At 46.5% G+C, this 25,622-nt stretch overlaps 1 pseudogene; it reads right to left on the bottom strand.

The window, feature by feature from the left end:
• On the bottom strand, positions 1–23,870 carry LOC105235095 (annotated as a pseudogene).
• Between the last annotated feature and the right edge of the window lie 1,752 nt (positions 23,871–25,622).

Genomic DNA, 25,622 nt, shown 5'->3' with positions numbered 1-25,622 from the left:
CTACTCCTGGCTTGGTTTGTCAGAGTCCAAAACTGAGTCTGGTTGGAAAGTTCCCACTGGTGTCAGGAAGCTGTTGGTTTGTTGTCCCCAATCATAATAGTCTGGAGCAAAGATTAAAAAGAAAAAAAGGGATAGGTGGTGACTTGAAACATCATACTCCCTATTGATGACATGTCTATTTTACATGGAGAGAACTGGGATTTTATATAAACTGTAGAGATTCACAGTTTTTAAAGTGGCTTCTTGAAGCCCAGGTTCAGTGGCTACAAGTTCACCCACAAAAATGACTGAACTCGGGGCCCCCGGGTGGCTCAGTCAGTTTTCAGCTCAAGTCCTGATCTCAGAGCTGTGAGATAAAGCCTTGCATTGGGCTCTGAGTGTGGAGCCTGCTTAAGATTCTCCCTCCCTCTCCCATGTCCCCCCCACTCAGGCTTGCTTGCTTGCTCTAAAAAACAAAACAAAAAACCCTGAACACCACAGAACCCAGAAGCATAGTATTACTAGAACCATAAACCAATCATTATGTGTAACAAAATATTTTCCAGCAAATTATATCTGAAACCTCTGGACAGATAACTTCTGTGCACCAACGCTGTCATCCGTGGCATGCCAGTGATACCAGTAACTGCCTTGTTGGGCTTCTGTGAGTTAATACCTACAAAGAGTGCTTAGATTAGTACCTTAATATACAGTAAGCACTCACTAATGTACATTTTATTCTCCTCCTGTATGCAGTGGAAGAGGGGTCTCCCTCCACTTAGGGAGCGAGCCACTCAGCTCTCTGCTGCCTTTGGCAGGTGCAGGGACAGGGCTGCTCCTGCGGGCTCTGGAGGGACATGCAGGGGGTAACTGGCTAAGACAGCAGTGTTAGGGGTGTGGGTGAGAACAACTCTGGACCTCAGGAAGTCCTTGTTGATTGGCTCCCTTCAAGACTTCTATGTTCTTCACATCTGCTGGTTTGGTGGATTGCTTGTAGAGTGCTGCATTTTCTCTTCACCAACACCATCTTTTATTCTATCTGGTTCCCTTGCTCCCTCATCCATTGAGAAAGCAGTATATCCTCCCAGCTTCTCTGTTCTCCCACCCCCAAACAAGGGCTCTTTTCTTTTTCGTTTTTCAAGGACATTTATTGTTCAGAATAAGGAGTAGAAAAGCTGGAAAACCTATCTTCTATCATTCCATCCAAGGTTGGGGGTAGTCTTGTTAATGACTGCCTTTAAATGTACAAAGGATTACAAAAAATAAGCTTTGACTGCCAAGAAACACAGCCCAAAGCCTCCCTTTCACAGGACCCACAGCAGGTCCCCGGAGCACAAGCACAGAGTGGCGGGGACTAGGTAACACTAGGTCATCCCTGTTGCCTCTCTCACCCCTGCTGGCCCTGAAGGCCCATATTCACAGGCAGAAAGAAGGGATGTGATGATAACGGGGCCATGGAGGGGGGCTGCAGCATTACAGAAGAGGGCAGGGAACCCCAGAGGCTCCCACCCCTCCTGTCTGCCACCCAGGTAGGGAAGTAGAATCCCGGGAGTGGGCTCTACTCTGGCCACACTTTGCCCTCATACTCAGGGGCTTCTCCATTTCCTATGTGCCTCACAGTCCCTCTGACTCCAGGGTTTCTAGGGAAGCATTTTCTCTGGGATTGAATGGATTCCACTGGTGCAGGCCTCAGTCTCCTAACCATGAAGTAGGGGCTTACCTTCCCTGAAGTCTCTGAGGGGCAATGTTCCAGGCAAGGTCATCATCACTATCATATCTTTGAGGGTTGTCAAAAAAATAAGATCTGGGGCTGAATCCATGGCTGGGGACCATTCCAGGGTTGGGAAAGACAATTGTTCGGTATACTCAGACACTGTGCCTTCCTCTAGACAAAGACAAATGAGATCTCTCTGGTTGGAGACTGAAGGTGCTGTAACTCATGTGAAAGGAGGATGTGCTTGTTCGGCTACAGTGTTCCTCCAGCTGCTTTTATGTTTAAGAGGTGTTAACTTTTTTCTTAGTATGGACAAAATCTTCTTTCAGAGTTCTGACAGCAATGAATTATCCTTGTTTTAATCCCTTACTGAAACACTAGGCAATGCCCAAATTAACCAAATTAGATAGTCCCAAATTTGATAAAACTGTGTAATAATGTAGATATTTACAAGCTAAAATAATGAAATGATCATGATAATGATCAGATAAGTTTCCATATCTCACTTCTGTAATCATTTCCTCCTGTTTCTGTCCTCAAGCTGAGTTCACCATACAAAAATTTCAAATGACTGATTTCAAATAAGGAGACGATCAGAACTGTAGTATATGGCAAACCAAGGCTGGCATAAAATCCAGAACTTGTTGACATCCTTGTACCTATCGGTCAGTGGTCTATGTGAAACAAGTTTGCTTGCTGTATCATGGGTATTTATATGTAAATTCCTCCTTTTCTAAGACTAATCCAGCCAAATACAGGAAATAAAGTAAAACCCAGATAAGGTGGGATGCCTTAAAATTGATTATTTGTAGCAGTTCAAGAATGTTTATGCAAAAGAAAGAAGCTGGACCTTAAACTCACACCTATACAAAAAGTAACTCAAAATAGATTAAAGACCTAAACATAGAATAAAAACTATCAAACTCTGAGAAGAAAAATATAGGGACAGATTGTGACCCAGGATTTGGCAAAGGGTTCTTAAATATGATGCCAAAAGCATGAGCAACGAAAAACATAAAATTCATCAAAATTAAAAACTTCAACAGATACCATCAAGAGAATGAAAGAACAGCCACAAAAATGGGAGAAAATATTTGCAAAATCACCTATCGGACAAGGGACTTAGATCTAAAATACATTACATAAAGCACTCTTAAAACTCAACAATAAAAAGACAATTTTCAAATGTGCAAAAGACCTGGATAGACATTTCTCCCAGGAAAAGATACAAATGTCCAATAAGCACATAAAAAGATGCTTGACATCATTAGTGATCAGGACAAAAGGCACGCCCACCCAGGAACTCTGGGATCCAAACACCCGTAACAAGTGCTGGGAAGATGTGGAGGGACCAGAGCCCTCCCGCACTCCTGGCGCGTGTGTCAAATGGCACACCACCATGGAAATAGTCTGGCAGGTAGTGCGATCTTGACTCCAGGGACGATGGCAGAGGAGGGCCCTACGCTCACCTCATTGCGTGGATAGCACATGAGTGTTATGGAAAATGACCTGATGATGGCAGAACAAACTCCACAACTAAGTGTGGAGAAGAGGCCGCCTCAGTGAAGGGAGGGAGAGTGGAGATGTGGTTGCGAAGGAGGCGGCCTTGACCACCTGCAGCTGGAAGGAACAGAGCTTGCAGAGGTGGAGATAAACAGATCCTCACACCCGGGAGCCTGCAGGGCGTGAATCCCCATAACACTTGGCTCTGCACACCAACGGGGCCAAATTTCCCAGTTCCTATAACCAGCTAGAACTTAAAGCCTGGAACTTTAAAAATCAGCAGGCTCAGTTCCAGGGGATGCTGCCTGGAGAGAGGGAACCTGTCTCTTAAAGAGACAGCCCAACAAGCTGCCTGCAGAGACGCAGCCAGAAGGGCAGTTTGAAAGATGCCTGGGGCACGTGGGGGAGTTACTGACATCTCAGAGCCTGTACCGGGGGACCAATTTCACTGGGAGACCCCTCCAGGAACAGAGGTGCTGGCAGGCTCCGCTTCCCCGCCCAGCCCCCAGCAGAACCAGGGTGGTGCCAGCATTCATTACATAACTTGCTGACGGGGCACCGGGCCTGCCTCAGCCCTGGTGCTATGGGTCCCCTCCCCAGAGACCCCTGGCAAACCCTGCCAGCATGGTGTTTCCCTGCTGTGCATTTTGTGGGGCCTCAGTCCTGGCAGCAGCAGTGGGCCACCCCTGTAGAGGGTGCTCTGCTCGCTGCTGCTTAAAATTGCGTGCCCTGCCTGCACATTGCGGAGTGGCCCTGGCCCATCTGTCTCCTCGAGGCTGTGTCACCCGTGCGAGAGGACTGGCACGCAGAACTGGCCGGCACCACACATCCCACCCACATGCTTCGTGGAGCACTCCAGGCTGGCTCGGGTCGTGGCAGTGCAGGCACCACCCCTCTGTAAAAGGACCAGTGCCACCTCGTTAAAAGTGTGCACCCCACCTACTACTTTCAGGAGCTGGATAGGTAGCGGACTTTCCTAACAGAAACAGAGAGTTAGGCAAAATGAGCAGACAGAGGAATATGTCCCAAATGAAAGAACAGGACGAAACCACAACAAAAGACCTAAGTGAAACAAAAGTAACATGACTGATACAGAATTCAAAGTAATGATCATAAAGTACTCACTGGACTTGAGAAGAGTGGAGGACCTCAGTGAGACCCTTAACACAGAGATAAAAAGAAACAGTCAGAAATAATAACTGGAATTTAAAATACACTAGATGTAATACACAGCAGACTAGAGGACAAAGCTGAGGAATGCATTCATGACCTGGAGGGCAGCGTCATGGAAAGCAATCTGAGCGAGTGAGAGAAAAAAATGATACAAAATGAGAATAGACTTTGACGCTCAGTGACTTCATCAAGCATAAGAACCGTTACACTATAGGGATCCCAGAAGAAGATGAAAGAGAAAAGGGAGCAGAAAATTTATTTGAAGAAATAATAGCTGAAACCTCCCTAGGCTGAGGAAAGAGACATATCCAGATCCGGGAGGCACAGAGATCCCTCGAAAAAATCAACCCAAAGTGAACCGCACCATGATACATAGTAATTAAAATGGCAAAAAAATAGTGGTCAAGAAAAAAAAATTAAAAACAGCAAGAGAAAAAAGACCGTTATGTATAAGAGAAACCCCCTAAGGCTATCAGCTGCTTTTTCAGCAGGAACCATGCCAGAAGAAAGTGGCAGGATACATTCAAAGTGCTGAAAGGGAAAAATCTGCGGCTAAGAATACAAACAATCCCAAAATTCGAATGGAACCACAAATGACCCCAAATAGTCAATGCAATCTTGAAAAAGAAAAACCATAGGTATCACAGTTCCAGACTTCACAGTTCTATAACAAAGGTGTAGTAATCAAAACTATAGTACTGGCACAAAATACACATAGATTGGGGCTCTGGGTGGCTCAGTCGGTTAAGCAACCAACTCTTGGTTTCAGCTCAGGTCATGATCTCAGGGTTGTGGGATCAAGCCCCACATCAGGCTCTGTGCTCAGTGTGGAGTCTGCTTTAGATTTTTTTCCCCTTCCTCTCCTTCTCTTTCTGCTCCTCCCTCTGCTCACATCTGCTTACTCTCTCTTCTCTTTCTCTCTCTCAAAAAAAAAGAAAAAACCTCCACCAACAAAACAAAACAAACCACATAGATCAATGGAATAGAACAGAAAATCCAGAAACAAACCCACAATTATATGGTAAATCAATCTTCAACAAAGAAGGCAAGAATATGCAATAAGAAAAAGTCTCTCAACAAATGGTATTAGGAAAACTGGACCACTTTCTTATACCATACACTAAATACTCAAAATGGATTAAAGACCTAAATGTGAGACCTGAAACTGTAAAAATCCTTGAAGAGAACACAGGCAGTATTTTCTCTGACACTGACCATAGCTACATTTTTCTAGATAGGTCTCCGTCGGCAAGGGAAAGAAAAGCAAAAATAAACTACAGGGACTTCATCAAAATAAAAAGCTTCTGCACAGCAAAGGAAATCAACAAAACTAAATGACAGCCTACTGATTGGGAGAAGATAGTCACAAATGACACATCCAATAAAGGGCTACTACCTAAAATATATAAAGAATTTATACAACTCAACATCCCAAAGAACAAATAACCAATTAAAAAATGGGCAGAAGCATGAACAGATATTTCTCCAAAGAAGACATACAGATGACCAACAGACACATGAAAAGCTGCTCAACATCACCGATCATGAGGGAAATGCAAATCAAAACCACAGTGAGACCACCTCACACCTGTCAGAATGTCTAAAACTAACAACACAGGAAACAAGTGTTGATAAGGACATGGAGAAAAAGGAACCCTCATGCACTGTTGATGGAAGTGCAAACTGGTGCAGCCACTGTCAAAACAGTATGGAGGGTCCTCAAGAAGTTAAAAATAGAACTACCCTACAAATCCAGTAACTGCATTACTGGGCATTTACCAAAATAATACAGAAACACTAATTTGAAGGGATACATGTACCCCTATGTTTATAGCAGCATCATTTACAGTAGCCAAGATATGGAAGGAGCCCCAGTGTCCACTGATGGATGGATAAAGAAGAAGTGGTGTATACATACAATGGAATACTACACAGCCATAAAAAGAATAAAATCTTGCCATTTGCAATGACATGGATGGAGCTAGAGTGTATAATCCTAAGCGAAATAAGTCAGAGAAAGACAAATACCGTGTGATTTCACTCATGTAGAATTTAAGAAAAAAAACCAAATGAGCAAAGGGAAAAAAAAAAGACAACCCAAAAAACAGACTCTTCACATATAGAGAACAGAGAGAGGGTCACCAGAGGGGAGGGGGGTGAAGAGAATTGGGAGCACGGTTATCCTGATGAGCACTGAGACACACACGTGAGTGCTGAGTAACCGTATCATACACCTGAAACGAATACAACACTGTATGCTAACTACACTAGAATTTTTAAAAAGTGTTCAACATAGAGTTACCATATGACCTAGCAACTGCACTCCTAGATTTATTTAAGAGAGTGAGCGAGTGAGCACGTGCTTGTGGAGGGGAAAGGGGCAGAGGGAGAGGGAGAGACAATGTCAAGTAGACTCCATGCTGAGCAGGGAGCCTGAGGCAGGGGTGGATCCTGGGACCCTGAGATCATGTCAGACTCTTAACCAACTGAGCCACCCAGGCGCCTTTGAAGGCTTGTTCACACAGAAACCTATACACTGATGTTCATAGCGGCACTGTTCATGAGAGCTAAGAAATGGGAACAAGATGGGACATAGCCACACAATGAAATGTTATTCAGCCATAAAAAGGAATAAAGCCCTAATACACATTACAACACGGATGAACCCTGAAAACCTTATGTTAAGTGAAAGAAGCCAGTCACAAAAAACCACACACTGGACAGTCCTACTCCTGTGGAATTCCAGCATGGAAAATCGACAGACACAGATGAATAGTTGCTCAGGGGCTGGGGGAGGGGAAGTGATAGCTAATGGGTATGGGTTTCTGTTTGAGGTGATAAAAAATGTTCTCAAACTGGGTGATGCTTGTCCATATTTGCATACACCCCAAACCACTGAGCTGCACACAGGACATGGGTGAATTGCATGGTATGGGAGCTGTAGCCCAATAAAGCTGTTTAAGCAACAACAACCAAAAACATGGAGGTTCTCAAACTTCACACTGCATTCAAATCGCCTGGGGTGCTTAGTATTTAAAATGTAATTCCCAGGGGCGCCTGGGTGGCACAGCAGTTAAGCGTCTGCCTTCAGCTCAGGGCATGATCCCGGCTTTATGGGATCGAGCCCCACATCAGGCTCCTCTGCTATGAGCCTGCTTCTTCCTCTCCCACTTCCCCTGCTTGTGTTCCCTCTCTCGCTGGCTGTCTCTATCTCTGTTGAATAAATAAAGAAAATCTTAAAAAAAAATAAAATGTGATTCCCAGAACCTCCCTGGAGAGTCTGATCTGGGAATCAGTCCTGACACCAAGTACCCTCAGGGTTCTGAGCTGGGTGGCAGAGGGCCACACTTGGACTACAGTTACACTGCCAGGTGGAGGCCTTGTTTATGCCGACTGCATTATGGATCCAAAGGGTAGATAACAGTTTAAAGAAATTCCCCAGATGCAATGTGCTCTTTTAAAGTCAACGAATAGGAGCTGGGTTATAAATTCCCCCCCACCTACGCAAAGGAGTATCAGACTATTTTTTTTCTCCAAGCACTTATAGGAATTACAGATAGCAATAAGATTATTACTGAGTCATACATATTAACAATTTAGTGTCTCCAAACTTTATGCCAAGGAAAGCCACAGCATAGCCCAGTAATTAACGTTACGGTGTTGGGAGCCAGACTGCCTTGGTTTGATCCCAGCTCCGTTGGCAGGGAGCCACGTGATCCGGAGCCTGTCCCCTCATCTAAGTGTGATAACAGTTTCTATGTCAGAGGCTTAGTGTGAGGATTCAAGAACAGAGCGTACTTAAGCGCCATGCAGAACAGCGCCTAGCGCCTGTAAGCACTACACGGTTCTTGGCTGAGTTTACCGAATCCTGCGTGCACCGATGGCATTAACGCCGGCGGTCCTGCCTGAGGATATTTTCCGAACATTGGTGTCTCCCCAAGCCAAATCTGACACCCACATTCCCTGCTAATGAGAGTTCCTTCATGAACAGAAAAGGGAGAATGTTTTTCTATTTAGGATGATGCAGCCTCCTGCTGAAGCCACTTCCTTGTCGTAAATTAGGAGAGAACATTGTTCAGGGCATAAGAATCATTTTAATTCATAGCTGTGCTGCTGATGAGTGCTTGTCCTCAGTGTGGTCCCTGAGATCTTCTCAGGGATCTGCAAGGTGATGACTTCACAACTGGCATGTTGAGATGTACTTGCCTTGTCCACACTCTCAACACCAGGACTAACCATGCGAAAGCCTCCTGCTCTGGCAGGTTTTCAAGCAGTGGCACCAACACCTGACAGCCACTGTAGTCACCACCACTGCGAACCAGTTACAACCCGCTTCACTGAAGAACGGCTTTGACAGGGGCACCCGGGCGGTGCCGTCAGTTAAGCATCTGACTTGGTTTCGGCCAAGGTCGTGATCTCAGGGTCATGAGATCGAGCCCCACGTTGGGCTCCACAGTCAGCAGGGAGTCTGCTTGGACTCTCGCTCCCTCTCCCTCTGCTCCTGCCCACCACCTGCTTGCTTTCTCTCTGTCAAAAAGAAATCAATCTTAAAAAGAATCTCTGTGACAAGCAGTAAAAGTTATTAATTTTATGAAAGTCCTTGGGTCTTTTTAATATGTTCTGTGACAAAGTGGGAAGCAAGCACACAGCACATCTGCTGTGAGACAGCTGTTTCAGGGAAAGACCCTCACCACTGAGTGGCAGCTACCTTTTTTCATGCAACTTCACATCTCAGACAAACCACGCTTTTTCAGACATGGCTGTTTGGCAGACACACCATTACTTGAAAGTAATTGAACTGTCAAATGGAGAGACAGTATTTATCATTGATCAAATTTGAGTTTTTAAGCAAAAATTAAAGCTTTAGAAAACTGGTATCCCCCACCATGAGCTTGATAGCATCCCAAAACTTTAAAGATTTTCCTGAAATGATCAGTGGTGATATTTCATGAGTGAATTTTAACATTTGGAAGATCTGCATAACTCAGTAAACTAGTCTTTTCCAAGTGACCAATATAAAAGGCCATGCATGGGGAAAAGATCCATTCAAAGTGCACGATAAATGGATGGATGTTAACGTTTGACACAATGTGAAGAGTTTACTGGTGTGGTGTTAGATTCCATATTGCAACTAACCTTTAAGAAACCACAACTTGTTCCCCTTTTGATATCAAAGAAAAATATCCACAATTATATTAAAAGGTATTAAATCACTCCACTTTCGTGCAAATATATATTTCTGTGAGGCTGAATTTTCTTTAGATACTCAACCAAAACAATGTCTCACAACAGATTGAATGCAGAAGCACATAGAACCCAGCGGTCTTCTACTAAACCAGATGCAAAAAATCTGAAAATTTCAAAACAATGCTACTCTCCTATTTTGTTTTGGAAAATGTTCTTTCTCAGAAAACATTTTTATGGCAACATGTAATGGATTTATTATGTATAGTGAATTTTTTAAAAAAATTTTACACACACACACCCCTCCAAACAAGAGATTTTGCATGTCCTCAATAATTTATCAGTGTAACTGAAGAGTCAAAGAGTCTAGAAAAAGAAGAACAAAGCTGGAGGCATCACACTCCCTGATCTCAAACTATATCATAAAGCTGTAGTAATCCAAACAGTATGATAGTGGCATAAAACCAGACACAGAAATCAATGGAACAGAATAGAGAGCCCAGAAGAAACCCATACTTATATGGTCAAGTTCTTTACAACAAAGCAGCTATGAATATACAATGGGGAAAATGACGGTCTGTTCAATAAACAGTGTGGGAAAAACTGGACAGCCACATGGAAAAGAGTGAAATTGGACGACTGTCTTACACCACACACAAAAATTAATTCAACATGGATTAAATACTTAAATATAAGAACTGAAACCATAAAACCCCTAAAAGAAAACACAGGTGGTAAACTCCCTGTCCTGGCGATGATGATTTGGATTTGACACCAAAAGTAAAGGCAACAAAAGCAAGAACAAACAAGGGGGGCACGTCAAATGGAAAACGGTTCCACACAGCAAAGGAAACCATCAACAAAATGAAAACGCAACCGACTGAATACATGTTTGCAAATCATGTATCTGATAAGGGGTCAATAGCCAAAACATACGAAGAACCCCTACAACTCGACAGCAAAATACAATCCAATCAAAAAATAGGCAAAGAACCCAAACAGACATTTTCCCAAAGACCTACAGACGGCCAACAGTTACAGGAAAAGATGCTCAACGTCACTCATCATCAGGGAAATGCAAATGAAAACTACCCTGAGCTACACCTCACACCTGTCAGGATGGCTAAACTCAACAGGACAGCAAGTACGTGTTGGCGAGGATGTGCAGACAAGGGAGCCCTTGTTCACTCACTGCTGCTGGGAACGTACATGGGTGCAGCTGCTGGGGAAAACAGCATGGGGCTTCCTCAAAAGAGTAAAAATAGAACTGTCTTATGATCCAGCAATCACACTTCTGCATATTTAGCTGAAGAAAATGAAAGCATTAATCTGACGAGATGTCTGCACCCTCATGTTCACTGTAGTGTCATTTACAAGAGCCAAGACGTGGAGACAACCTAAAAGTTCATCGATGGATGAGAGGGCAGAGAAAATATATCTATAATGGAACATTACTCAACCACAAAAAAACCCACCCAGATCCTGCCCTTTGTAACAACATGGATAAACCTCAAGGACATTATGCTAAGTGAAATAAGTCAGACAGAATAAGATAAATACTGTATGGTCTCACTTATGTGGAATCAAAGAGCAAATAGAGAAAACCCCAGCACGGGCACAGAGAACAGATGGGTGGTCGCCTGAGGTGGGGGATGGGGACCGGGTGAAATGGGTGGAAGGGGGCAAAAGGTACAAGTTTCCGGTTATAAAGTGACGAAGTCTTGGGGTGTCACGTACGGCATGCTGACTACAGTTAATAATAGTGTTCTGCATATTTGGAAGTAGCTAGGAGAGCGGACCCTGAAACTCCTCACAAGAGAGAAAATCATGGCTGTGTAGTGATGGCTGACAGCTGGACTTACGGGATCGCTTCGTAATAGTTGCAGATATCCAATCACGACATCGTATGCCCGAAACTACCACGTCAATTACAGCTCAGTACAAAAGAGTAATGGCTGTAAGGTGTCCTGAGACATAAAAACTTGAGAACCACTACTCTAGAGAATACTCGGAACAGCAGGTCTATTCAAGCACAATGACGAAGTGACTGCATCTACACGGGGTGTGTTAGGGAGGACAGGTTTCCCTGGACAACGAGACCTGCGGGCACACAACCATCATCCTGTATTCGAACAGTACTTGAACAGCATCACATGAGCCTTTCTCATTAAATGCGGAAATCTACTCTCCTTCAGGCTGCCTTAGGTTCCGGGATCCCATTCTGACGGCTGACGGAAAGGTGCACGCAGAGCCAGGGGAGTCCGCTTGCGAGCCCCGTCTGGATCCCCTGCTCCAGTGAGGTGTCCGCAAACTTCAGGGAAGGAAGGAAAACAAGGCACCGGACTCACGGCCTGGAACCCGCCGCCTACCTGTCCCGCTTCTGCGCTACTGGGCCAGAGTGCTGAGGGTCTGACTTTACAGATGCCTCCAGCCGTCCCCAAAGCAAGCAGAGGTCAGAGGAAGTGCAGGGCCCCCGTCCTGCAGCGAAAAATAATGGAAGGGAAGAAATGGATCCTGAGGTCTAGAAAATGCTGCCTACCTTCCCTGCAAGGGCTCCGGTCAGGCTGTGCTGCCCCACCAGCCCCAGGCCAGCCTCGCCTTTATTTATTTATTTATTTCTTCTGTTTCTGGCTCATGAGTGACTATCCAGAGATGAATAAGAAGAAAACAGGGTAGGGGCGCCTAGATGGCTCTGTGGGTTCAGTGGCCAACTTCTGATTCCGGCTCAGGTCATGATCTCAGGGTCATGAGATCGAGCCTCACACTGGTCTCTACACTCAGCCGGTGTGTGCTTGAGATTCTCTCTTCCCCTCTCCCCCTCCCTGCTGCTAGCATTCTCTCTCAAATATATAAATCTTTGAAAAAAAAAGAAAGAAGAAACCGGGTGGAACACAACAGGTTTTTTAGTGTATCTGTGTTTTCCTTACCACCCACCCACACTTGGCTCACACTGGCCAAAAACCACTCACTATACTTTTCTGTGGGTTTCACAGATCAGTGACTCAGAATTCTGCCACTCGTTAATGTGGCTGGAATAATTTACGGAGCAAAAGTTCCCAGGAGTTTCCTCACTCTCCCAAGTTGTGCATTTTCTGTCCTGTCCTCATAGGACATTTATGCAAAGCTGGCTGAAGCAGGGGAGTGGGGTTCGCATCCCTCATGATGTTTTTATTTCCATCTCACCGAGTTCCCAACTCACTGTCCAGCACAACGTGGGGCGGAAGAACTCAAGTGCCATTTTCTCTTTCCCTTTCCTAAAATAAAAGCTTATATAGTTTTCCCCAAGTCAAGGATGAGATACCAGTGAGACTGTTGTTGAATTAGGAAAAACAGTTAATCACTCTCTCCAGGCCTAGAGATGCAACTTTCATTTCTTCTCTAAAACTGATACTGAAAAAAACAATTTCCCTCACAAAGAGTTAAGGGAAAGACCATCTCAGACAGACAAGGGAACTTTCTACATCACAACAGCATGGAAGAGACATGCTCCTGAAAATCTGAGGACAAAACCCGACTGTATGCTTTATGATGAGAAGCAGGAGATACTTTCCGCAACTAGAAGATGGGTTACTTACAAGGTCCTTTGTAGGGTTTCTAACGCGGAAGAAGTAAATGACTAAGGTGGTAGATAAGAGCTCCCAGATGAAAAGGACCACTCCAAATACCATGTACCCCACATCTCCGAGCTGATTCTTCAGATCCGCCTGTTGAGAAGCAAGGGGAGGAAACCAGTGTGATTTGATTCTTCCTAATGAGAAGAGAGACCAAGTCTAATAGGGTGTGATTCCTTTCCCCTACAACGTGCACATTGAAATCAGGTACTACCCATGGTCAGGACCTCAGGTGGCGAGTTACTCCAACCGCACAGGGCAGATACTCTCATCTTCAAAATAGTCAAAGACAGAGACTGCCCATCTCTGATGCTATTACTTCACCTCCCAAACCTTCCTTATGTCCAAGTTAAGACTCTCAAGTTTAAGTTGATTTTCTTTCTTTCAACAATCACATAAGGTGATGTTAGGTCACTCCCTCCCAAATTTTTGAGAACAGCCTATAACTGTGACCCTCTGTCTCATCCCTGGCATAAACACATCAAACTTCTCTTCATAGTCCTCATATCCTATTCTTTATCCTTTAAAGCTTATTCCTGGCTACGTCATCTGGAAGAAAGCCATTCGGGGTCCCGATGTTTGTCAGGACCAGTGAGACGGCCGAACGGGCCTGGTACGAAGTCTGGCCCCCTCCCGCAGGGCCCGGGGCACGTGTGCATGGTCGCGTCTGCTCAGCTCCCCACAAAGGGCAGCGTTTCAGACAACGTGCACCAAAACCAAGCCACGAGGGGCTGATGGCTGAAGGGGATCCTTCTGCCCCCTCCAGGGTGTCGTGTCTGAGGTGCATCGCCCGGCCACTGCAGGAACTGCCTCCCCAGCTCTGCACCTTGCATCCCATCTCTCACTCAGCTCAGAGCACGCTGCCCCTCCTCCCTCCTACACGGATAACGTGCTGTGCGTGGCCATCTGTAGGGTTTGCTCCAGATTATTTTGGTTGCAACACAACAGGTCTAGATATTCATAAATAAATATCCCCCTAAAAACAACAGAATTTTTAAAATTGCATTATCATTTTGCGTTATAAATTTGTTATCATTGGGGCGCCTGGGTGGCTCAGTCATTAAGCACCTGCCTTCGGCTCGGGGCGTGATCCCAGGGTCCTAGGATGGAGGCCTCATTGGGCTCCCTGCTCCACTGGGAGCCTGCTTCTCCCTCTCCCACTCCCCCTGCTTGTGTTCCTCTCTCGCTGCCTCTCTCTCTGTCAAATAAATAAAATCTTAAAAAAAATTGTTATCATTATAAGCCCTTACCTGAAAGAAAAGCTGAACTAATTATTTTGTTAAAGCCTAACCTCTACTGTTTGATGGGTACGGAGTTTCAGGTTGGGAGAAGAGCAAGTTCCGAGGACGGACAGCGGTGATGCTGCCCAGCAAGGGGACCATGCCCAATGCCAGTGATCCACGGTACGCGTGCAAGTGGTTACAACAGCAGGTGTGATGGATATTTTACTACAAGGAAATCCTTCAGTCTTATGAATAAGTCTCTGATATATTGTTTCAAGTTTCAATTTTTATATATTTGATTTTCTCGAAACAGGGCACACCTTCAGCAGTGCCTGGCCCAGATTTCTCCCATCCTGTATGTGTGGGATCGGTTTGGGTGATGGTGGTGCTTTTAATCCTTCCTAATTCTAACACCTTCCCTGTGGCACTTCTAGATTTCACCTTGTCCTCACATGCTAATCGGGGGCATTTAATGCCTTCTTCTCGAGTGTTGATCCGGTCCAGGGAGCGAGCACTGTTGGGATTTTAGAAGTGCATTTGTATATAGTTGAGTATTCAGCATTTTTCCAGGAAAATTTAAGGAGCCTTTTACAATTCAATCCAGCAGACTCCTATTATAAAATAGAAGTTCTGTTTATTGTAAGGGCTGATCTGTGTGTCTGTTTTCCTCGGGGACATAAACTCCAGCTGCGGGCAGGGCGCAGTCTGTGCGTGTTTGTATCCCCAGCACTCTGTCCAGCGTGACAAAGAATCAGTATTTCTCAAATGAGAGGATGCCACTCATTCCCGTGCTTTTTTATTTTTGGCTTTTGTGAACAAGAATGCCAGATGATAGGTCACTACCTTTGTTCATTGCTTTATAATTTATAATTCATGAGTTTCTAGAATATATTAAGTAGGAGAGAATGTCATAGGGGGACCATTGGTAAATGAGCTTTTCCAACACCTCTAAACTCCTAGTCATTTTTGTCTCAGTTTCCTCAAATCCTGTCTCCATGCTCCATTTTTTAAAAGCCATAGTTTTAGAGACGCCTGGGAGGCTCAGTTGATGAGGGGTCTGCCTTCAGCTCAGGTCATGATCTCAGGGTCCTGGGATCAAGTCCTGCCTTGGGGTCCCTGCTCAGCAGTGAGCCTGCTTCTTCCTCTGCCCCTCCTCCTACCCCCTGCTTGTGCTCTCTCTCTCTTTCTCTCTGACAAATAAATAAAATCTTAAAAAGATTAAAAATAAAAAAGCCAATTATATGTATTTTCTGAAACCTGCATATAATCTGTTTTACCTTGGAAAATTTCACCCTTATTAAAACCATCTTACATTTATACAGAAGCACTTGAAAGCTTTTTAAGTACTTCTTGTCCAGAGCCCCAGAACCTAGAGGTTTGTGCGTGCGTGTGTGTGCGTATGTGTATGCATGTGTGTATGTGTGCACGTGTGTATGTGTGTTTGCATATGTGCGTGCATGTTTATGTGCGTGTATGTGTGTGTATGCGTGTGTGTGTATGTGTATGTGTGTGTGTATGTGTATGTGTGTGTGTACGCACAGACCCTAGTTTTCTCAGAAGACATGGGGTGGAACAAGGCAGATACTATGACCCCATTTTCCAGATGAGGATGCAGACGCCACACAGGTGAGTGACAGTCAAGGTAATCCAGGAATCTAGCAGCAGAAGCAAGGAGCTCACACTTCTCTGCTGCGTGGGGTGCTGTGAAGCAGACTCGCCGTTCAGGGGACACATCCCTGGTGGCCACTGACCTGGTCTGATACATTGTACCAGTCGTAGTCAAAGGAATGGACATTCTTGCTTTGGGAAAATGACAGGATGAACAGGTTGTAGCATGTTTGGGAGGTGTAAAGCAGGTGACAGTCACACCGATGGCTGTCACTTGACACATAGAGGAGCCCTGGAAAAGAGGGAGCCATGAAGGGGGCGCCCATTCCAGGTCCAAGACACCAGCCTTGTCCCAGAACCCGGCCTGGGTTCAGACCTCGTAAACCCTTCAGCTCTCGGGGACGCACTGCGGCATCCGCCCTCAGATGGTAAACCCACACCCAAGCCTCACCTCATCCCACATCCCCTCCTAAAATTTCAGATGATCTTCGTATAGATGCTTCAAAATCTTGGAGGTGATTTGGAGATGCCTTAAAACATGGGCCATTTGCCTACAGCCCAGGTTTGTAAGAATGAGAAGGTCAGGTGGCTTATGCTCTTCAATCTCCCAAGATGACCCCCTGACTTAGGAGCCCACTGCCCAGCCCCTGGCCTGGGGACAACTGGCTCCACCAAGATGGCAGCTGGGATCCCAGTGGACCGTGGATCCAGGCAGGGAGGGTGTCCTCAAATTCTAGAATCTTCTAGGCTGGAAATCCCAGTATCACTCCAGACTTGGAATTACACAGAAATCGGTGACTTGTCCCCCATCTATGAAGCTATCAATTTACAGCCAGTTAAAGGGCCCCTAGCTAGAAATGCAGAGTTAATGTGACCAAAAAGCTGAAAATGATTTGTGAAATTTGCACTTGGAAGTCACTCATTAACAAGATATTTTATTTTGCCAGCAGCAGTTTAACACCTTGTTTGCCAGAGGGGTGATCTAAATGGTCGTTTGGCAAGTGCAAAGTAACCCTTCCTGTAATGCCACCATTCTGTTTTCAAGACCCTTGGATCGCCCGCACATGGGAGACAAGATAAACAACAGACACAGTTAAGGGACAATCACGTCTAAATTTGTCAAAACTCATGAATGAGAAAACTACTTCTGCCCTAGTCAAGTCTCTTGGGACCTTCCCAGAGGTCAGCCGGGTCACAGGATGCCTCGCTGAGGCTCTGTGATCCTGAATTCAGAGGCCCAGATTTCAGACACAGTATCGTGGGAGAGGGAACTCCTCACGGTCTTCAGGTGCAAGACTGATTACAGCCACATGGGCCACGTGGGTTCCAGAGGTGAGACGCAGAGCAGCTACAGAAATCTCTCAATCATTGCCTAAGTGAGAAAACCAAGGCCCCCTCTGTGGCCTCCACACTTCCCCGGGCTTCCCAAACACGGGAGACTTGGGATGAGGCCTACCGGGGCCACGAGTGTGTCTGCCCTTCCCAACAACCCTGGGGAAGGGAAGGAGAAGCCAGATTCCAGGCTGTGTGGCACAGCAGCAAACTGAGCTTGCCTCCCATCCCGTCGGCTCCATCTTTGACCCATCAGCAAGAGACGATTGCTGTCCTCAACTCCAAGGGGCAGTGCCCACACTGGCGTGTCCACTGTCCTCTCATGGGCATGTCAGTCCGTCCCGGGGTGAGCCTCCATCTGAATCTGACAGAGCCTGCAGCCAGACTGCTGAGTCTGAAGCTGGGCTCTCCATCTACGGGCTGCATGGGGCAATCCAGGGGAAGCTACTGACCTCTGTGCCCCGGTCTCCCGGTCTCCCAAGTGGGGGTGATACCTACTCCCAGAGATTTGGGAGGACTCCATGAGCTTACGCATGCAGAATGCTGATCTCAACGTGCTTGGAACACAGAGGACATTGGGTGTGTCTTTCCACTAGTATCATCAGCACAAGCAATCCTGTGAGTCCTTTAAAATGTTGGTTAAACACTGTATCTATAAACCAGAGGTCACCTCCCAGCCAGTAATTCTTCACACTCCAGTACCCTCAGAGCCACCTCAAATGGAAATCTTCTTGCGTACAAAGTTCAACAAACTACATAGCTCTGTGTTTTGGCAACCGCAGTATGGTGAATCATTTGTAGGAGGTCAGGTGTGAGAGGTATTTGCTGAGTCCTGTTTGCAACCAGGAAACTATTTTCAGAGTCAGTTTAATAAGGGATCTTGACCGCATTCCCACCTACCTTTGACTCCAAGTAAATGTTGGCCAAGGACATCTTAGAGATTTTGTAGAGACAGATGGAGAGGGAGACGGCACACAGCACAAAGAGCATGTAATTAATGGCCACACGCACGGAGATGATGACCTTCCTCTCCCAATTTCCTGTCTTCACCAGCACCACACAGGTTAAATTCACCAACAGGAAAACGAGGCTGATGAAGAGTGAGGCCAGGTAGAGGGGCAATCTGGAAAGGACCAGAGAGAAACGTAAGGCACCGCGCCCTGGATCAATCCAGAAGGAAAACGCAGTATTTTTTGGGTAAGCGCTAGAAGCAGAACGTGCCAACTTTAGCACCTAAGCATACACGTTTTGGAGGTAGCCGTTTCCAGATCCAGATTACAGATCAGCTATGAACGGTGCCCTCTGGAAGGTGCCCTGGGAGCCTCGCGTCTCCTGCCTCCAGGAGGTGGTGCCGTCTGCCACAGCCCCCTACCCGAGGCTGGACGGACGCAGGCTGGCTGGGTCCCGGGCCATTTTCAGCCTGTAGACTTCCTTAGTGAGTAGAGCAAGGTCTACAGAAAGACTTCTTGGATTTACTAAAACTAAAGTCGGCAGCCGCAAGCTTCTCTTCAGGACTGTCCGTGTTGTTGACTTCCTTCAATAAACATGCAACTAAAGAACGGACTTGCTTGGCTCAAAAACAGACTGGGTCTAAGCTGAATACGTTTGTAAATCCAAAGATGAAAACTGTTAACTAAAAGCGGTTTTGAAGCTAGACTGTCTTCCAAAGCTGTGACAGACCAGGACATAGAAACCTGGGTGACAGGGTGCCTGGGGGGCTCAGTCTGTGAAGCATCTGCCTTCAGCTCAGGTCATGATCTTAGGGTCCAGGGATCGAGTCCCACATTGGGCTCCTTGCTCAGCAAGGACTCTACTTCTCCCTCTCCCTCTACCCCTCGCCCCTGCTCGTGCTCCCACTATCCAACAAAAATCTTAAAAAAAAAAATTCCTGGATGGCAGTCCCAGCTCCAGACGTCATGTCACTGACAGGACTCATGGGGGTTGGGGCACAGGGAGAAAGAGAACATTGACGTCAAGGGTGATGAAGCCAGGCATACCTCGACACGGACCGTGCAGCACCCACGACAGCTAGTATGATTGGCCCCCTGCCGCGCCTTTCCATCTTGGATTTTCACACAATGGCAACCAAGCCTCTGTCCCACCCTCCTTCCTTCCCCTCCCCTTGCTCTCATGTGCCCGGTGTGACCCAGAGACACACGGACCTGAGACATCGGGCCAGACTCTCGGTCACTCTGGGCTGCGTGTCCTTATCTATAAAAGAGAGAGATGAGGACTCCCATCCTGCCTCAAAGAGCCGCTGTGAGATTCCAGTGGGCCCTGTGCCTTCTTGTCTTGTTACTCCTCTGTCTTCACCCCGCGGAGCCTCAAGGTCTCACCCCAGCTTCTCCTTTGGTTAACAGCAACTTATAGAAAGTCTTCAGCTCATCCCGTCATTCCTTCCTCCACAGGTACTCCCCTGCCGACCCCACATTCTCCCAGGCCCCCATGACCTACTCCCAAATGGAAAGGTGTCAACTCTTGGCCGCCATCTTTCCCTGCCTTCTGGAGCTCCCTTGTCCATCGCACCACAGCCCTACTCCTGCCTCCTGTTCCTCTGTCTGACCCGCCCCTGGATAGCCCCTGGTTCCTCTTCCTCCCCCAAAGTGATGATACCCTTGGCCCTGTCCTCTCCACCCTGGGAAACACGTTTACTCTCACAGCTTCAGTTACAGCCTCAGACGACTAAGTTCATGAAGCTCGTCTTGAGCCACGGCCGCTGTCCCACATTCAGACTCACGTTCCAAACAGCCTGCCACCGAGGCTGTCACCTCAGACCACGCCCACGCCTAACTCGCGATGTTCCTACGCCAGCACTCCTCTCGGTCTTCCTATTTCTCTGAAAGGCACAATTTTTTGCAGACTCCTAAACTGTGAAGATCATCGATCTCACCCCCAGTTTAACCAGTTGTCACATTCAACAGATTCTTTATTCCTGCTCTGCTAGTTGTGGGCCCCCTTTCCCATCATCACCAACCACACAGCCTCATGCTTCTGCCTAAAACCAACATGATGGTGTCCAGACCGACCCCAACCTCACCCTCCCACCCTCCAGTCCCTGCACTTCAAGTCAGTCTACAGAGCCAGGCTGATCGATGGGCGCCCCACATACTAATTAAGCCAGTCTGTGTGCTGGCCCGAAGCCCATCTGGGTGTCCCACCTCCCTGTCTTTACACAAGCTGCTCTTTCTGCCTAAAACCTTCCTGCCCTTCCACTTCTATCCTATCCTACTCGGTGAGCCTCTAGGACCCCTGCTAAACAGAATTCTGCCTGGTATTGTCTTTTTTTTTAAGATTTTATTTACTTATTTGACAGAGCGCGTGCACAAGTGTGCACACACACAAACGGCGGAGGGGCAGAGAGAGAAGGAGAAGCAGGCTCCACGCTGAAGAGGGAGCCCGAGGACGATGACATAGGGCTCGATCCCAGGACCCCAAGATCACAACCTGAGCTGAACTGCCTGTTATTATCTTATAGAAATCGGCTGTGTTGTGAAACTTGAAACAACATGGGCAAAGTATTTGTCATCTAACATTAAGGTCAAAGTCAGAAAGCAAATTCACAAAGGTGGCAAACATCTGTCCTGGGAGATACATGTGAAAACATGTAATAGAAAACATCACTGTGTCTCCTCAGAGTTGGAGGGAGTTTCTGTGGGTCAGGAGGGGAGAAGTTCACTAGATTTGGTTTCTTGCTGTCCACATGTCTATATTCACAAGCTTCTAACCTTTTTCTATTTTATAACTTTTTCTAATGAGCTTATAGAACTTTTATAATGAGAAAGAATACCTTGCAAAACTTAATGTTTCCCCCTGGGCCTGTGGCTCTGGAAGAAAGGGAGAGATTTGGAGGTGTGGAGAGAGAGAGGACCTGCAGGGTGGGTATGGGGGGTGCGGAACCGATCCTATCGCAAGGGTGCGTTTCCATGGCAACAGTGTTTGACTCTCTGTGCCAGAATTACTACTTCTCAGCTCAAACCACAGGGTCAGGATAAACAGCCTATAATAAGAAAACAAGACCAAAGGAAAAGAAAACCGATGGGACCCCACATCTGAGAAGATGACTTTACTTGTGAGCCCAGAAGGACTGGATTCTGGCTGGTCCGCAGGCACAGAGAAGAGACTCCAAGGCAGCTGACCACGGGCCTGGGGACAGAAGTGCCAGGCCCGTGGGCTGCCAGCTCATTCAACAGGGAAGAGCTCTGCTGCCTCCTACAGTGAGGGGATGGTACCAACAGCTTGTAGAGCGTTGCTTAAATTTCCCTTCTGAGATCTTAGATTCCTTACAGAACAGGAAAAGCAAAGCCTGGTTTGTTATGTTTTTTACTCACCAAAAAATCAAAGATAGAGGGAAAACAGATAAAAATGCTTAAAATCAAGGTGTCCTTGAGCTCCACCTGCCCAGTATTCAAACTTCCGAAGCCAAAGATGGAAAAATGTAGGCTAAGAGAAAAACCGAATCAAGTGGGGCACCAACTCCAGCAAAGCCGAGAGCTCGCGGATGTGTCAGGGAGCAGGGGGACCACACTGGGAAATGGGGTGGTTCTTGGTTGGGCTGAATAGAAACCATCTTCAAAAACACTGAACGGCTACAGGAGGAGCTTGGGGTGAGAAATTTCAACTAGTTCTAGAGTGATGGCTTGTGTTTGTTTCCAAATGAGTTGTGGTTCAGTTAGGGAAGCCAGTCTATTTAAAAGCCAACATGCAGAATCATCTCAAGGGATAAATCATGGCCTGAAATGTCTGCAGTAGCATCTGGCTTAAGAGAAATGGTGAACTGAACAGAGAAGACAGAAGATGGGCGTAAACCTGAATAATCTGAGGGTTTATTATTACATCGGAGTTAACAGGCTTCTCCCATTGAAACCTCACCCTCTTGTCTTCAAGAAACTCTTCCATCTTCTCCAGCCCCAACATCCCATCCAACCGAATTTCCCCTGGTCTTCTACCTTCAACTCTGCAAATCCCCTCCCACTAAAATCATCCTATCCCACTGTTTGCACTTTGGTTCAAGGATCAAGTACTGCCCCCCCCTTCTCATCTCATAGACCCCGTCCCCCAAGGGCTCAGAGGTTGAAAACTTTTGAAACAGCCTTCCTTTCTGACCAGTGCTTTCATATATCACTTCTATAAGAGACCTCATTACCCCAGCCTCAACCAACCACTTCCAAAATAAGATCAGCTCCATGATCCAATCAATATTCTTCTTCCTCCCAGTCTTCCCCCATTCTTGGCTCCCCAGTCCCCCTGGCTGATCTACATGTCTAGTCAAGAGGATGGAGGCAGAGATCATGGGTGCAGAGGAAAGGCCAGCTACTTTGTTACCAGAGAAGGGAGGGGACTGTGTACTTGGAACTGCTCCTTTAAAGGGCTCTCCTTAGGACCAATGCTTTTTCATGGTGGATGCTGAAGTCCCAGTTGAGTGGTCTGGTAGAAGCCAGAACCCAACTACCCAAAAAGTAGTGAACAAGGACTTCAAGATCAGTGCAAAAAAACAAATACGACACCATGAGTCTCATGACCTGTCTCTTGGCCTGAGTACTGTTGTATACTTTCTGAATTTCAGTTTTCCTGGACAGAAAATGGAGATCAAAATGTACATTTTCATGATCTTAAAAGTTCTCATCACAAGAAACAACAATTTTTATAACCATATATGGTGATGGATATTAACTGGACTTACTAAGGTGACCATTTTGCAATACGCCAATATCAAATCATTCCGTGGTATACCTGAAACTAATATAATGTTATATGTCAATTATATCTTGAGAAAAAGACACTTTCAGAATTTTAAATAAAAACTGTTCATAAATTTAAGATTATATTTTTAAATAAAATACAATAGGTATACAATTTTACATATTTTTAAAGTCACAAAATAAATTTTCATTTTGATTCAAGAAGGTAAGTGGCCAAAATTTCCTTTCCAGAAATGTCTGCCCATGGCATGTCTGCCACGCCCAATTGGAGCTGTCCTGGGCAGGGACATCAGGACACCATGCACCTGCCCCTTATCTTCTGAATGCCTGTCTCCCCATCCCCTCTGACCAAGTCTGACCCTTTTTTAAGCCACTGGTTCCTTGCTCTTGAGGGTGCTGGGGTCACAGACCTCTGAAAATTTAGGGACAATGATGAACCCTCTCCACAGGAAAAACATGCCTAGCCACCTCGTCACGTAAACTTGGCATGTGATTTAAGGCATTCCCTTCCAGATTACAAGCCTCTCCTTTCAGCACAGCATTGACTGACTTCTTCCACAGAATTCCTGTGACTCGCACAGTACACGGCAGCCCAGGGCAGAAATTGCTCATGCTCCCCAACGTCTGCTATTTTGCTGGATTCTGTGAGTTTTTGTGTTGTTCAGGACATCTTTACAGAGTGTTTGTTTCTCAAGGACACAGACGACATTTCTGCCTCCAGGTGCCTAACCAAGTCCTCAATAGTCAAAAGTATATTTGCCAAATGAGGATGGAAATCACCCCCGGGTACTTACCAGTATTTGAGTAATTCTGGAGAATATTTTGACTTGGCTTTGAAAATCACCTGCAATGACAGAACAACACGGGGGTTGGGGGTACAGTATACTGTTATCAACAAACCAACATCATCACTCAGAACTCCTCTTCCCCTTTATACCCAGGTGCCAGGGCCCAGGTTCTGAATCCCAGATGCCTGCTTTGTGAGAATGTTTGTTAAGCTAAAGATTTTTCAAGCTATCCACACAATTTCAAAAGTAAAGATATTTAAATGATGAAAATGGATAAAAAGGGGAAAAAGAGGGGCTCCTGGGTGGCTCAGTCGTTAAGCAACTGCCTTTGGCTCAGGGCGTTATCCCAGCGTTCTGGGATTGAGCCCCACATCAGGCTCCTCTGCTGGGAGCCTGCTTCTTCCTCTCCCACTCCCCCTGCTGTGTTCCCTCTCTTGCTGGTTATCTGTCTCTCTCTGTCAAATAAATAAATAAAATCTTAAAAAAAAAAGGAAAGGTATTACTGGTCTACCACTGACAAGTATTTCTCTTATAAGATTCGTATGTCAACCCGTACTTCCTGTAGAGATCAACAGTCTGCTCTCACCCTTTCTTAGAATTTTCATTGGCACCAAATCCATGTTGTTTGAATATGTAAGTGCCCATCTACCCAGGCCTCAAATTTTGCGGCCCATTTGCAATGTCTCCAGGCCATAGAAGCATCAAACGACCATTATCTACAGGAGAAACATTGTGTGTGGAAATTTCTCCACATCTTTTGTATCCTGTGCAATTACTAACGTGTTCACGCAGGGTGCGGCGGCCGACCTGGCAGTGCCTCTGAGAAGGCAAAGAGGAGAGAAAAGGTAGGTGGCAGCTCACGCTCCAGCCCCAACTGTGACGTGACTGCTGTGCCCACAGCACGTGCAAACAGGGGCTTCTGAGGCAAGCGCAGGTGGCCCACAGGGGTGTCGGGGGGCTGGCTGGGGAACTGGGATGGGGTACGGTGGAGCAGCAATACACGTGCTCATGCCCATGCTCTCCCGGATCCCTGGTGTCCAGGGGAGGGGGCAACACTGCAAGAACGGTGATGCCCTTGCTGTGGATGGTGTCAGGACCTACAAGCCCCTCTGCACGGAGCACCTAAGCACGCTCCCAGCCTCAGCCTGGCCTGCCAGCCCTCTCGGTCTCGCCTCTCCCCGCCAACCCCTCACACGCTCTCCTGCTTCTCAGCTCCCTTTGCATTTGTTGCTTCTCCCAGATTTTGCTCAGCCCCTGAAAATATGTGTCTAAGGGGCAGATACAGTGCCTGAGCTGGACAGAGTGAAGGACAAGGCAGAACGGGATGGGCAGCATGAGCATGGTTCCTGGGGGAGGGGAGGAGAGAACAGGCAGCTCCGGGGCCTCTGAGGCCACACAGTATCATTGCCTCCTTGCCTGGGGAAGACGCGGTGAGAAAACTGTGTGCAAGAGGGATATCTGAAAGTAACCCCAGGGAATTTTACAGCGGATCCTAAGTACGTGGCTAAGTGTGCTGATGCAGATGTCACAAGGGAGCCTCCATGGGGACTGTATGGGTCAGTTCCCAGCACACATATGCAACAAGAGAAGCCATTTTCCTCTGGGAGCCTTCTAAAAGGCATTCTCCTGAGGACCTTCAGTAGGTAATTCTCAGACTTACATGTGCATAAGACCCACTGTGGAAAACAATATGAAGAACCTTCAAAACATTAAAAAAAGAAATATCAGGGGCACCTGAGTGACTCAGCTGGTGAAGTCTCTGCTTTTGGCTCAGGTCATGATCTCAGGGTCCTGGGATCGAGTCCTAC

Source organism: Ailuropoda melanoleuca, unplaced genomic scaffold (genome assembly GCF_002007445.2).
Source record: "Ailuropoda melanoleuca isolate Jingjing unplaced genomic scaffold, ASM200744v2 unplaced-scaffold1229, whole genome shotgun sequence".
In the NCBI taxonomy this organism is placed as follows: Eukaryota; Metazoa; Chordata; class Mammalia; order Carnivora; family Ursidae; genus Ailuropoda; species Ailuropoda melanoleuca.
The sequence above is the reverse complement of the archived record's forward strand: the minus strand, read 5'-3'. Positions and strand labels throughout refer to the sequence as shown.